Genomic DNA, 15,990 nt, shown 5'->3' with positions numbered 1-15,990 from the left:
AGAGTTCAGCAATTAAGCTCACCAGTTCAGTGTCTGTTTCTGAGGCTACCTCAGGGTAGCCTCCCTGGCTACTGAAGTCCTGGAAGAATCCCTCCTTCCTTCCTCCCCTGCTGTGCATCACCACTTTCTCCAACAAGAGCGTATTGACCTTGTTGAACTTCCTCTCACACCTACTAGCTAGTTTTCATCTGAACTCTCTGATCCTGTAATCTCATTATCCTTTCTTCCCCTGCTCACTCACCCCACCCTTTCAGTCTCCTTGCTGATCTCATGGTCATCTCCTCCCACATCCATTCATTCTCCCATTTCACCCTTCACCTGACCTATCTACCCACTCCACCACCCTGCTCTGCTCTGACGATTCCTATTCTTAGCTGCCTGTTGTGAACCGGTTTTCTTGTACACATGTTTAAACTAGACTTTTGTCCTCAAATCCCATCTTAGAACCACAATGTCAGCTGAACACATGATGCAAGAATTACGAAGGTGATTATGGCCCTTTCACATATAACTAAGCAAGAAGACAGAGATTATAATATACAAAAAGACCACGTCAAGCTCTGGCATTCTCACCACGAAAAAAAAAAAGGTTGCAAGTTGGAAGAGTCTGGACAAGATCTGCAAAAAATGTTTTACCTTGGTGTAGAAAGACAGACAGACAGACAGACAAAATGGAAGAGGGAGAGGGAGAGGCAGAAGGAGAGGGAAGGAATTAGTCTGTTCCCGTCAAAAGAATACTAAGAAGTGGGATTCTTCACTGTCTCCCCTTGCTTGCTAGAAGAGTTTTCTGCTAGTGAAAATAATGTAATCTGGGAAGAAAAAGCGTGATAAGGTCAAAGGTTAATTGTAAAGTATAAGTCATAAATGAGGAGATATTTTAAAATAATCAAGTTAATTAACTGTTGGAACATAATTATGTAGTGACTTCCTTGTTATTTGCTGTCACTAAATCAGTACTGGATATATTCATAACAGACAAGCTGCAGTTTTGTGTGAAGTTATGGCTATCCAGAACTAAAGAATAGAAGACAATGAAACCCTTTTCTAGTTCTGAATCCCTGAATTATGTATTAATAGAATATGTATCAACATATATAATGTCCTCCAGAACACATATACAACAGAATATTCATATGTCTCTCAAGTGCTGAGGTTTGCATATGCCTGTGGTGTTAGTGACAAGCGTGCTGGAAGAAGGAGAGGGTCACGTAGCACAGTCTTGTCATTTGAGGCATCTGAGGATTTGTGTCATCCTGTCAGGCATTCATACGAGTTAACAGTTCAAATATGTGCAGAAAAATTCTGCCAATTTGATAAATTTTAAATGACTGCTTGCAGAAAAGGTATTTTCAATTTCATCTGTTTTGAATTTCCTGAACAAGGAAACAAAATGTTCCTTTAATAATTACTGGTTGGGGGAGGGGGGCTGAGTGTCAGTTAATCAGTTGGAATTTTTTCTTATTGAACCAAAATTAACCATGACTGCTCCTTGGCTGGCAAGCCAGCTAATCTTCTTTTCTTTTTTCTTTTATTTTTGTAATGTAATGAGAGATATTCCTAGGATGCATTATTTGCTGTTACTTTTCTTTTTTCTTCCTTAAAGTCATGTATTTTTGCACTCTTAAGAAAGCATCACAATAATGCCTAATTTCCGCTAAATAATTTTAGCTCCAGGCTTTGCCCTGTTTGCTTTGCAGAGCCCGCAGCCAGCCCTAACTCCAGATATCACACAGAGCCATCTACCGGTTCAATACATGTCTACCAAGCCTTACGCTGCAAACATTTCCTTTTCCGAATATTTCCTGGTCTAGTAAAACCCCCAAATTAAGGCTAACTTCTTTCTCTCATTGTTTAGGTTGTTCTATCAGACTAAGTGTATTAGACGACGAGTGTCAATATATGGCTTTTCGTTTTCATATTTCGGCTATAATTTTTCATTTTATGCAGTCCAGGAAACGGTTTCACTGGGTCATATGTCATAAACTGGTTGATGTAAACAATATACTGATGACTGAAAGAAAAAGACTTAAACATGTTCATCAGCTGAGTTGATTTATTGTAAGAACACTTCAGTTTCTTTGCTGAGCTAAATTAAAACAGAAATATGAGTTATCTCCACTGAAACTCACTGTCAATCACTTGAAAAATGAATACAGCAAATAAAATGCTTTGGGTCCTCAACTAACTGCCTTGTGAAGCCTGGATGTTCAACATCCAGCTCTGCATTGTACATCCTTACATTTTCTTCATATTTTAATTTCAAGAACAGATGTGAGTAGTTCTAATAATTTATCCCTTCTGCACCTTTCTCACAGAAAACAAAGCATACTCAGTCTTACATTTGTACAAAATGATCCCTACCGAGGTATTAACCTTGTATTTTCCATGCTTTTGTCCTAATTTGTTAATAATGGAGACAATGAATCACTGCTGATGAAGCACCTAACGATAATCACAACAAAAATACTTAGCTCCCCAGCGTTTTGAATTTTCAAAGGAGAGTCTATATATCAATTACCTTCAGAGAATGCCTTGGAGTAAAGTAAGTATTAATGCCCTCATTACAGATCCCCACTATAATTCCCATTGTATTAATCAGGAGATGGCAATGAAGCATTGCACGAGCACTCTGAAGTCCAAGGGCTGACATCTGTAATGTGGTATGGCTTCAGCAGCTCATCGGCCAGAATAACAAACCAGGTGAATTTGATGCTGTCGTTCCACCAGCACTTTATGCCAGCAGAAGTTCAGTCTTACCTCCAGAAAGAAGTATCCCTGCAGCTCTCTGCCAGTTAGTCCCACCAAAAAAAAGTTAATTTTAGCCTGCACTTGCTTCCTCATGAAGTTCATTAACAGCCACGCAAAAGCTAAAAAGTGGTTGTATGAGGATGTGAGAAAACAAAGAGTAGTTCTCCTCTTGTGGTTGAGCAAGAATAATAAAGCTGATTTTACCAAACAGTGGAAAGAGGGACCATACTCTCTGTAGTTACCTTGCACAAGCGAAGCCATTCCACTGCAAAGGGGACAAAGTTGATGTTCAGGTGTATTGTCCAGATCAAAACAAGGGTCTTTATTTTCTTCAGTAGGTGGGATTTTGAAACTGGAACATTTAAACACTGCATTACTCGTCAGTGGATTAAATAGTCAGTGGATTAAATACTCAGCCTCAGAGTGCAACAGTGAAAAAGATCTGGTCAAAAGTTTTCTGTCAAAATAGCATTTTGATTGAGTGTATATTTTTAGAGGAAAAATAAATCCGTTTTCATTCTCCAAACTGGGATTTTTTGTTAAAAAATGGCACTTACAGATACAGGCATATATTTGCATATATAGTAATTGGTAAACACTTTCAAGTAACATTCAGATGTTGATTTTCAAACCTGCTGTTTGCTCTGTCAGAGAGAGGGGGTCTCTGCTCATCTTCGTGGGCAACCACAATGAGAGAATCTTTATCTCAGTGTCTCAAAGTTTAAAAGCAGGCCAGGTTGATTTTTAAATCCCATATGTGGCAAATAGAGCTACTATGAATATATGAATATGTATATATTATATGTATGCAATATGAATATTGTCTTGCAGACTAAGGAAAATTCCACTGAGGATGTATAAAAATATTTCAGATACACCAGGAAAAGCAGTATGTGCAGAATCAGAAGCTCTAGGTAGAGTTTAGAGTAGAAATGTAGTCTTGCCTTGTGATCAGCCAGCGTTAGTTTTGACAGTGTGCAGCTATCCATTTGTCTATTTGTGTGCCTTATGTTTAGAGCAGAATGTAGCTTAGCTTTGCAAATGGAATGTGAATAAATTATTCTAATTGCCATTAAAATGTTTCCATTTAAATATCAGCTTCTGCCAACTGTTACCCTACCATGGTCTGTGAGTGGTACCTAAAATGGCATGTGCAATGTCAGCTTCTGTAACTTGATAAATGTACACTGCATGAACGGATGCCATAAAACACAGAAAGTTCTAGGGAATTAAACCAAGCAGGAGTTTCTCCTTTTAGTAGACTGTTTGTGCAATATCACTTTGGTTGAATTAATCTCTTCTGGGGAAAAATATAAACAACATCAGTTATTGTTCTCTTCAGTAAGCTCAGGATTCTGTAAGCGGTGCTCACGATGATTTCTCTTCCTCTCTTCTTCTCTCTTTCCCTCTCCCTCTTTCTCTTTCAAACAGAATGTATTTTCTGATGGCTACCAGACATTTTATTAGGAAAGATTTTTAAAATGAAAGCTATGGAAAGTACGATGCAGCTTTGTTATTACAATATAACCTTGATTTATCTGCCCCTCAATTGTCTGAAACTTGCTATTATCCAAAACATGGCCATGTCCCCCGATATCTATTAATTACACTGACAATTCCTTTGAATGTATGAAACCTCTGTTATCCAGGCTTATTCAGCTTTCCCCATGGCATCTGGATAATCAGGACTCTACTGTATTTCATTATTTTTCATAATGCTTTCTACTTTTCAGAGGGCAGAAGCAGTCGCTCTTTCTCTCCCCTTTGCAGAATGCATTAGACTAGCCAAACAAATGGAAGTGGCCAGATGGGAAATGCAACCTCTCTCTGTCTCAAAAATCATTTTATATTGTTGTGTAATGCCAGCACTACGGATCTGGCTGCAGAATATAAAGTCAACATGTTCAGCAAGAGCAAGATGGGATTTTTCAACTCAGTTCACCTCATTTGAAAAAAAAAGAAGTCTGATAATCAAAAGAGGGAAAAAAATCAACAAAACCCAAGTCATCATCACTGAATGCTAGTTCTCTCACCAGTCCCTGTCTCAGTAGCGTCATCGTACTTTTCAGAAATTCAGCTTTTTGTTCTCACAGCCCCTCTTGGAGGTGAAGAATTTCCTATTCTGCACTCAGGGAGCTGAGCACAGAGAGCTGGAGTGACTGCAAAGAATCGTAGAGGGTGCCTGCAGTACAGCTGGAAATGTAACTCTGCTTTCCAGCATCAAGGGCTTAACCTCTAGCCACAAGGGAGACTGACTGTCTTCAGTAAAGCAGGGAAGAGACCTGAGCCAAAGCTGGTGCCAAACTAGCCAGCCATCCTGGGGCTGATGTGACCCTTGCAAGGCATATTAGAAAGTACTACCATAAAGCAGGTCTGTAATTAGCCATTAAGCAGCCATACCATTAATAGGCCTGCTAGTATAAGACCACCTAGAAGCTTTCAAATGCTTTCCAGTCACCTTGAATTACACCAGTATAATCAGAAAAATGCCAAAAAACTGGGGCCACACAGTAGAATTAATGTTCTCTATGTGCTCCAGGGTTCTGACACAAGGGTATCTGAATGACCTGAATGCCACCTAGTCCAGGGTCCTATCTCTGCTAGTGATCACGATTCAAAGATTAAATGTGGACTAAAGGGACAGGGCAACATAGCCCTAGGGTGGTGTTCCCTGTAGTCTAAGGCTCAGAGACTATTCCTGAGCCTCAGGTTGTCTCTTTGTGCATAAAACACATTTTAATATACATATACATACATATACAAGAAAATAAAAGTGAAGAGAATAGAAGTGAATAGGAAAATGGCCAGTAAAGACAAAGAAAGCCGAGTACTGCTGAGACCAGCAGGCTGTAACGATCATACTGGATCAAGCCAAAGATCCACACTGCCCAGTGGTAGACACTGATTCCATCAGGGTTTAATAACCAAAGCCTGTTAGCAAACAAGCGCATAGTGAGGCTTCCCATCATGAGGATGGTAATGCAGTCATTAAAATGACTGTGCCTGGCCTAGTTAAGAAATTGAGAGTGAGCAGTGAAGAGCACCTGACACATTGTATTAAACATGGATTAACATCCAAGGCACCTATAACTGATGCTACATGTGAAACTGGACATTACTGGGATAGCAGAAAAGTATAGAATTAATAACTGCAGTCACAATGTTTTTGGAAATAGAAATAGAGGTAAAGATGGGTGAGTGGCCTTGCTTGATGCAATAGAGCAGAGAAATAAGAAGAGGTAGGGTGGATAAAATAGACTATATTTGTGTAAAATTGCTTTGGGGAAGGATAATAAGAGATTCTATCGAGCAGCGCTGGAAGTTTGTTACAGATCCTCCCCCCTCCAGGTTCAGCTTTGGATATGAATAGTATTTCTGTAATGTTATTAGAGGGAGAGAGAGACTAGTGAGAATTGTGTCATTAAGGTAGACTAGCTCCCAGACATATACTGAAAAATAAATGCAACTCATAATCCTAAGGCCCAGGTATTCCTTCAGGTGACAGGCAACAGACCAGGCCACTAAGCAGAGAGGAGAAAGATAAAAGATCGTCTCAGCATGGTCCTGCATACTTTGTCTCAGTTTTCAATAAGGGCAGTGATGTCAGATACGGGGACAAGGACAGCATGGGGACAAGAGAGCAGAAAAAGCATGACCACATCTGAGATAGAAAGAAAATTCAGAGCAGAGTGAGCTAAAGCTGAGGAAATCAGGTTGTCTTCACCCTACCATTTCAAAACTGCTGGTACAAGGATTTTTAATAAATCTGTCAAGTTTTTATGAATGGAACTATATGCTTGGACAATAGCAAATGTGATACCTGTATTGAGGAAACAGGGTTAAGAGAAGAAGTAAAAAGTGATCTTGGCCATTTCAAGCCTCTGAATCTGAACTTAGTAACATGCAAAAGTTGTGGCTTCTCCAGGAAAACATTTAGGCTGAAAAATAGAAAATCCTTCCTGTCTGTCAGAGCAGTGAAGCTAGAAAGAACAGCCTGCCATGGGGAGGGCTAAATTCATAGGCAGAGGTCAGAGGAAAGACAATTCAGTGCATGAAAGAAACGATATGAAATAGTTGCCTACAGTACCAGGGAGCTGGGCACAGTAACATCAGTGGTCCTGTCCATTCCTATCACTGTATTTCTTTTTGAAGCCCTGATTTTTCAAGGTAATTAAGCATATATATGACTTTAAGAGCATATATATGACTTTAAGAGCAGGAATTAATCTACTGAAGCCAATAGAGAGATTCTCAAAAATCTACTCCTCAAATGACCGAGTGGGTCTCTCTGATCTTGACAGACAAAATTCCTGGTTACTCTTTAAACCCCTCAGTCTCAAATCCCTGTTAGATCTATTTATATACTTAAAATGAGGCACATAGTGTAATAGCTTCTTTAAACAGGAGCTTAGTCAACATTGCATGTTCTTTCCCAACTCTGATTTCACGTATCGCTAGTCAGGAGACCTTTCTAGCCATGTGCTCATAGAGCATTTTCCCAGGCATCTTCCAAACACTTCACTTCCGTTGCTGCTGCTCCTCCTTTCACATTCCCCAGTTTGCTTCAGCCTCAGTGTCTCACTTCAATAGCCAGTAGAAGCTAACGTGGCAGCATAGTTGTAGATTTTAGTGATCAGATACAAGTGCTAACAGTCATTTCTGGATGAACCTCCAAAGGGATGTCAAATCGCTGTTGATATTTTATGTACTCTATTTTCTCAGCAAGGCTTCCTAAGAAGAAATTAATACAAAGATGATCTTTGGCATTATTCCTAGGATATAACAGCCTAAGGCTACATTTTGTCCCCAAGTGTTTATAGGAAAGGAAAATTCAACAAATATGAAGCTTTCAAGAACCCAAATAATGGCAACCCCTTGAGAAAAAATGTCACCCAATCCTCTTAGCAGTCAGAAAGGGAATAACACATAAAAAGCCCGTAGAGACATGCCTGGTGCCAAGTGCTCCAGCAGCCCCAGGCTAATGTGCGTCACCTCAGCTCACAAACCACACCACCAACAAGAATTCGTTTGTATAATGGCTGAATCACTGCTTTTCGAGAGAAAGTGTGTGCATGTTAGTGCGCGTGTGTGTGAGGGACTGGAAACAGAAAAATAAATGTAGTCATTACTTCAGCAAATAAGAAGTATTTTCCTTTCGCATCCTTGCACTCCTGTCTTTACACTAAACAAAGTCTCTACTTTCACTGCCATTATTTTCCATAAAATTAGCCTCTGTTTGTGATAAAGAGCTGGCACCTTTTTAGTAACCCCATTCCCACACCCTTTACACCAAAGGAAAGTGGCTTTTCCCTCTTAAAATAACACCTACTGGTACACCTTCTAAAAGGCCCTAAAGTTCCCATTGTTCAAGAAAGATATCTGCACATATGCAAATAACTGACTGATTAAGAAGGTGTCAGTTGATGGATGTCAAGAATATGTGGCCTAGTTAGTAGGTTTTGTGAGACCAATTAAAATAGGGCATCATTATACTGCATGACAAATGGCTTCCTCTAGCTGTTCTTTACCTCACTTCTTGGCATATGTTATCTCTGCATTTATCTCAAAGGGAGGCTGAAGTACTTTTTTTTTTTCCCGAAAGCATGAGGTTTTTTGTTTCTTACAAAATGAATATTCGCTTCTGAGGGCTCCATATTGCATCTCCCAGAATAACATGTGCTATAAGGCACCTCCCTACTCGTCTTGCATAGTTTTTGATAAAATGGAATGCATTTATTTATAGCCCAGGAGGATTCCTAATACAGGTGAGGAAGTGACTGAAAGGGAAGCAGAAATACAGATGCAGTTTTTTTTGAAGAAGAAACTTAGGGCAAAAATGGAAAATGCATTTGAGGTGAGAAGAGATGCATAGGGTACCTACAGGGCATTTCTTGCTCAGAAGATTGGGTAACATCTTGTTTCTTGCCCTATAACTCTGTACACCACTGGGGCTTGAACTGTCTGGAGCAGAGAATGAAGGGGAGGAATCAGGATCAGGGTCCAGAGCGTCCTGAAGCCTTAACAAGCCTCATGCATCTCCAAGTGAACACATCAGCCCTTCTCTAATGGTTCTGATATGGACAGTACAGGCTCCTCTGAGACCCAGCTCCCCTGCTTAAGAGGTCTATCAGAGACTCCATTTGACCTGCCACTGAAACAAAGGTCTCTTGCTAGAGTTCTTGGTCTCAGAAAAGGCAACAATAAGATTGTAACATGATGGAGAGGGAATAGTAAAAAAGGAGTTTGAGAGCACAGCAAGGCTTGTGGAGGGGGCCAAATTGTCATGAGAAAATGAAGATCTCAGAAAGGAAGTAAAGTACTAGGATGCCAGGAAGAGGTATCAGATTGCAGCTGGCGAAAGGTGAGTGAGAGAATTGACTAAAGGAGAGCATGCTAAGGGTTCTGGTGAACACAGCCAAGTTGTCAATAAACATCTCAGATGATGGAATAAATCAGATTGTGAAAGGGAGAGAGAGAAAACAGAAGCACTCTGGAGCAAGGGAGCAGCTTGTCTCGCTTTTAGGAGATCTAGTACTTTGCAATTAACAGAGCTGCCTGCCCTACTGGCACCTTCCTGCTCTGCTCTCTGCACAGATAATGGTTTGTTAGCTTTGCAGTAATATTCTGCGCTCTGAGTTAATTGGGAAAGGGGACTGCTTTCTAGGGCAAGGCAGGTAGCAAAAAGCTATAGCTACAGATGTCACTAGGATAAACCAGTGGCTGTGGAAGCAATTTAAGGTAGTTCCACTTCCCATTTAAATGAAAGGGTTAAATTTGGCCCTTGACGTTCAGAGAAGTCCCACCTTGGGGTGAATTCCCTCAAGGACCACAGCAGAGCAGCCCAGACTCCTGACTCTCCGCAACCCCCCTAGAGCCAGCCAGCAAATGGCTGGGGGTAGCAAGGCATGTGCCACAAAACCCAGATAGCCATGGGGAGCGGGAGTGCAAATCAGTAATATCACCCTTATTCACCTGTGGTTGTTTGCTTCCCCACTTGCACTACCTGGGTTCAGTTTATCCAGCACAGCATGCTGCCATTAACATTTCTTAGGAAATCTGGACTGCACATCTCAGGCACACAACAAAGCAAAGGCAAGCAAAAGCAGCTCAGCTAAGCTGTCACCCTACCCATGGTGCTGGTCAAAAAGTCAGTGGTGGCTTTGAGATCTTGAGATATGGTAGGTCAAAGGAACGCACTAGACAACTCTTTTTAATAGCTGAAGAGTGAAAACTATCTGTTTCTCATTAGCTCCTTCACCTCCCAGCTTTCCATCTCCAAGGAACTGGAATTGCCCGTCTCATCAGGAAGACTGCTGAACTAAATAAATATGGAAAAGAAGGGAAAAATCAAACTGAGAAATGGAATCTAAAAAAAAAAGAGAGGTCATAATGAAAGAACAAGGGAAGAACAACAATGTAAGCCAGAAATTACCATATTGAGCTATGCTTGAGATTAATACAGAGAAATAGCAAGCAAGAAAAAATACTGTAAAAAAAAACAGAGAAGCATATGAAATCTACCGTGAATGAAAGCATAAGCCCTGATATTGCTTGTCCTTCCTTGTCCTGGCACCAGTAACACTTCCACATTCGAGGGAGTTAATGTGAAGCTATTTGGGTATGGACATGGCCATACGTTATGTAGCAGGATTAGGCCAGGTTAGGAACAAATTCAGAATTTATGGTTGTTAATCCCTATGTAGTGTAATGAAAAGTATAGTCAGAAGAGCAAGATTTCTTAAGTACAGTGGAAAATTACATCTGCAGCAAGCTTAAGCCGAGACAAAGGATAGTGATTGGATTTGTAGTTAATAAAGAAAAACAGGTTAATCAGTAGAGAAATGAATTAAATTACAAGAGTCAGAGATGGCAAAGGGAGTCAGATGTTCTGGGCAAATGGTAGGGAGGTTTGTTTTATTATTTTTTGTTTATCCCAGGGAGAAGCAGATCTGAGTTGATGGAAGTGCTTCAGGAATACATGTTGAATAGTTAAAAGCTTAAAAATCCATCAGAAAATAATAATCATTAAAAAAAGAAATCAGTAAAATAATCATGATATTTTCTAAATGAAACTTTATCGGCAGCTGATGTCAGGTGTTACATCTTATTCATTAAAGGCACGTAATCAACTGAAATATAAGTAGTATTTCAACAAAACAAACCCCATTTTTGGTGGGGCCAGAAAAAGCATTCTCTTTAGACCAGAACAGAGTTGATCAGGGGTTTTTTTGCCTTTTAAATTTCCAAATATTGAAAATTTCCAAATCCTTTTTTTTTCTGGTTGAACTGAAACTAATACTTATTTAGTTTGAATTATCATAATGAATTATCATTGGGCACAAAGGAATTGTTTGCTAGATGGTTCTAAGCAGAATTATGAAAATGAAAAGCCTTATAGACTGCCTTGTTTCAATTGTTTTACAGTGAACCTTAGAAGAGTTGCTACCTTTTAGGAATTATGCTAACATGGCTGTGCAGGGATGGTATGTTATTTTCCACAACATCAAGAGGTACAACAAAATTCAGTCATAAGCATTTTGATGCAAAGGTAATCGAGATGTGATCCAGCCACCTTTAGGAGCGAGGGAGATTTTACATAAGAAAGCTAGCGAGGACCAGTAGGAAATGAACCAGCGGAGAGGGAGAACAACATGCCCGTATCAGCCAATCCTTCCCTCCTCCTCACCTCCACATAGTTGGGTTAAATGCATCTGCGATTTTGCTGCTGACAATTATTAACAACCCTTTGCACAAATTGTCAGGCTCCTCATCTGCAGGGCTAATTATGAAAAACAAAGTGTCTGAATCAGTGGAACTAAATGATTAAACAGAGTGAAACATGCTTGTAAAATAAGATGAGGGTTATGTTTTCATATTTTTAATGGTAAATATGTATTTGCTGAGAAATTTAACACAGATGTCAACACTTTAGTAGGAACTCATTGGTTTAAAGACAAAGCGATATCTGACAAATAATGCCAGAAGCAAAAAGATGTAGCATTTCAGATTTATTTCTATTTTTCAAAGATCATTGTTATTCACTCAGTGATGTCCAGCCTTTTCCTTGTGTCTTCTCATAACGAACATACTTTCATAGCAGAAAAGTAGGTGTATTAACATTCAGAAAGCTGCCAACTTCAGCCTATGGGTCTAAGGAGAGGCAAGAAGAAAGACACACAAGTGTATATCTAGAGAACTGAGGCAGAGGCAGAGAACTCAGTTCAAGTTAAGAAAGTCTGCAGACCTTTTCCTCCCTTCATTACAGATAATACCATTAAGGAGAACATGTGGTTATTTTTGAAAACATCCACCAGAGCCACAGGAAATTCAAAGTGAAGGTTAACAAGCAAAAAAATCCCCCTATACTTCCCAAAGTGTGGCAGCTCCCAATGGAGGCACACACAGCTCTGCCAGAAAAAATACCTGACTTAGGAGCTCTTGTGTGGTAGCTGGGGAGACATCAGGCAGCAGCACAGCTGGTAAGGTTGAAGGCAAGCTGTGATTTTACCTATTTATAATAAAAACTCATAGCCTTGTCAGTTCTAGCAATAGGGTAACATTTTAAAGCCAACTGCCACAAGAAAAAGGGCTAGAAATGTATTATTTTTAAATAAAAAGATGGCTTTAAATTGTTACTTGAGACATTTACACATCTCTCTTACTCCATGATGCATTCTTTAGGGATCCAGATCACTGGAGAATAACTTGTCAAATGCACCTTTCCCTGCTAGGACAGTAAAAACCATGTACTGATTAGCAAAGTCTATTTACTTCCTAGTGAACCTAGTGCATCTCATGATGAACTTCATTTGGATCTTCTAGGGCAACTTACTTTGGAGATCAAACGTGAAGGTGGGCAAGGCACTCCAAAACTGCTCAGAGACATTAATACCCTTTAGGGTTTTTTTAAGTTTTCATCTTCATTTTATTTCTAGGATTCACATCTCAGAAATGGCAGACACAAGTCAGTTCAGGTTTTGGCAAGCGATCCTCTGCTCAACATGAGCTACTTCCTTTAGACAGGAGATCACCGTGATTTGTTTTAAGTATATGTCATGAAACAGGAAGGAGAAAATGGAGTTTTGAAGTGGAAAGTTGGCAAGAAATTCACTCTCCTTCTGGAGAAAAAGTATTACCCATGGTGCCATGGACATACGTCTTTATTTATGTTTAATGCATTATGATAAGTTTACAGATGCTCATGGACTGCATCCAGTGTCCCAGTGAAACAGAATTCATCCAAGAACAATTCACTGGAGCTTTGTCGTCCCAGAAGACAGAAAATGAGGCCACACTAATGCTATGATTTAGAGTAATTTTTTAATTTATTCCTAAATGTAATATGCTTGTGTTACAAACAATTCTTCTGCAGAGAAAAGCTGTACAATCACTTGAAACTAACAGCATATTAAGTTGACTGTTACTGGAATCCTGCTGCCTCTTGTTGCTGTGTGTATAATAACTTGACAAATATATTCAGATGTGATGTGCGTTTAACATTCATTCTATGTCTGCTCTCTTTCTGCTAAGGTGGCCTAATCCACTTAAGAGAGGATAATGAAAAAAAGCCTGATAAATCCCTACCTAGAGTTTATAATTAGCATGAGCTTTTTGCAGCACCCAATCAAGTTAGTTCAAAGCTAACTCAGGCATCTCACTATAAGTTGCAGCCTGTGTTCTCCATAGTTCCAGATACACTGGAGATGGAGTTAACTTTCCACTAAATAAGATGGCGTTCAGCAAGACTGTTCTGCACAGGGAACAGTGTCAACCCCTCCTCTGCCAGCTACTCCCACCAAAGAGACAGAGGTGACAGGTAGAAAACATCCAGCTTAAATCCAAGATGCTTGAACAGTGGTAGTAGCGTTGCTGGGGTTCTTGATGCCCTCTAATGAGTTCTGGAATACGGATATATGCCTAACTGTAATGACCATGACCACTGAGAAAAGATAACCTTTGAAGGTCACTGGCCATTTCTAGGTAAATCTAATTCTTCCCCTGCATATATTTGTACCAGTAGTGGCAGAAGTCACTGGAAGCACTGCATATATCCGGGAGCCAAGCTAACCCCTAACTCCAGATCAGCAGATCAGTCCAAAGCAAATCATCCCTCCAGCTGGTCCAGATCTTTCCCTTTATGACTGGCAGTTGTCTCTGGCTACTTGCCACACTCTGTCACCCTAAGAACTTGATATGCTCTGTCTTTATTAGATCAGTTATATTTTCTGTAGCTGAAAAGGACAATGAGCAAAGCATTCACCAAGGCACACGTGGACACCAATCTTGTCAGGGCACTGCTAATTAAGTGGAGGACTTAGTAGCAGGAGAAGGTAAGGTTAATTGTTTACTTACTCATGGGACTCTGTTAGGATGGAGCAGAGTCCATTTCTTCTCTTGTGCTGTTAAATGCAGGGACCATCCAGGTCCCAGCCCAGCAACAGATAGACCTGAAGGTTTAACATCCACCCTAACCCCATCAAAGTGCATAACAACAGCCCCACTGCCTTCATGCTTGCTAAGAATCTTTTCCTCTTTTCCGGACATGCCTCCAAACGACTTACAGGACGCTGAAGGAAACCTCTTCTTTGGGCCTCATCTCTGTGTCCTTGTTCCCAAGCTTTACCCTCTCTCTGTCTCTCCAGCAACATTTTTTGCAGTGTGTGAGAATGTCACATTCGCCTGGACTAGAAGTTAACTTTGGGTGGCATATTCTCATCTGAGTTCCCTTGACCTGAATTTCTCAGAAATATAATAAGTCTCAAGGGTCTGTGGCAGACAAGCGGAGCACGACTGCATGGCAGAGAGAGAGAAGAAAAGGAAAGGCGACACGATATGCATATATGCATGTTGTAAGATGACATTTCTGCCCTCTGCAAAGCCTCTTTCGGCACCAGGCCACCCCTGGTGAAAGCCTGGCTGCCGCAGCCTGGCCGTGGAGGCGTCCAGCCGGGCAGGAGATAACCATACACAGTCAGGCTTTGTGTTTTGCTGCCTGCCCCGTGACGGGGGGCTGTCGCCTGCCCTGGTCGGCCTTTCTCTGTTCCCGGGTGTCGGCCACGCTCTCCGCAGGACACCTGGGGGAGAGCGCTGCAACGGTGCCTTGCGGGAGAGGAAAACTCCCCGTTTCTGCTCGACAGAGCAGAAAGCAGCTGCTCCCTCTGCCGCTGCCTGTCCCCAGCCTGCGTCCCCCGTCTCCTGCCGAGGGGCCCGATCAGCCCGTCCTGACAGAGCCCCGAGCAGGTGCCCTCACACAAAATAAAGCCACGACGAGAGCCAGCTCTCCCAGAAAGAAGGGGAACATCTCCTGGCACACAAGGGAAATAAAAACCAGCCACTTCAGAAGTGACCACCAGTTACAGCAACATTAAGATCGAGCAAAAGAAAGGTTAATCGTCCCCGAGCGGCGGGCAACGCAGGGTTAGTTTCCTTCGGCCTCTCTTCTCTCCCACCTGATGTTTTGTCTACCAAGAGACAAACCTCCGCAGACATGGAGATTTCTCTCGGACTCCGGTGCAGCCGCAACATGGACAGCAAGGCCAAAGCCCCCGTTTGGGCCCCTGCCAGCACGAACCTGCTGGCCCAGCAGCACGGGGCGGGGGGCAGAAGGGGAAACCTTCTCCTCTCCTTGCCCAGCCTGAGGAGCCCTCATTTTTCGGGCCCACATGCCAAGCCGGCGGCTGCAAGCTGCGAGGAGGCTGCACCTCCACCGGAGGCCTGACCTCTCCTCCCGTGCAGTAAACAAACGCTCCTTTCCCAAATAACAGCCAGCAGGAATCGCTTCCCCCCATGGCTGAACTCTTCCCCCCCCGCCCCGACAGCTGCACTGATGCAGACACAGACTCAAAGCAGGGCAAAACTGATTAAACGAGAAGAAAGCTAGCAGGCGGCGTGGGCCGCGCGGCTGTTTCTTCCCCAGCCGCTCTTCCCTGCTGGCCCTTCTGCAACCCCGTGCCTTCCTTCTGGGAAGCAGGGTTATTTTGCACAGAACACAAAGTAGATCAGCTCCCAGGAGCCACCAGAGAAATCCCACAGCCTCCCCGCCTGCCCGTGCCCCACGCCACCGTCCGGGGCAGGTCCTGCAGTGAGCAGTGCTCTCACGCAGGGAAGGATCTGAAACGGAGCCATCCCGGCAAGGGGTCCAGACCAGGGGCTCTCACACAGAAGAAGTGTGTTTCACCTTGATTAGCCTTGGAAACTTAAACTTCTGCATCCAGGATTTGAGGCTGAACAAATACTGTTGAC

The sequence above is a fragment of the Struthio camelus genome, chromosome 6 (genome assembly GCF_040807025.1).
Source record: "Struthio camelus isolate bStrCam1 chromosome 6, bStrCam1.hap1, whole genome shotgun sequence".
Classification (NCBI taxonomy): domain Eukaryota; kingdom Metazoa; phylum Chordata; class Aves; order Struthioniformes; family Struthionidae; genus Struthio; species Struthio camelus.
This window is presented reverse-complemented; position numbering follows the sequence as displayed.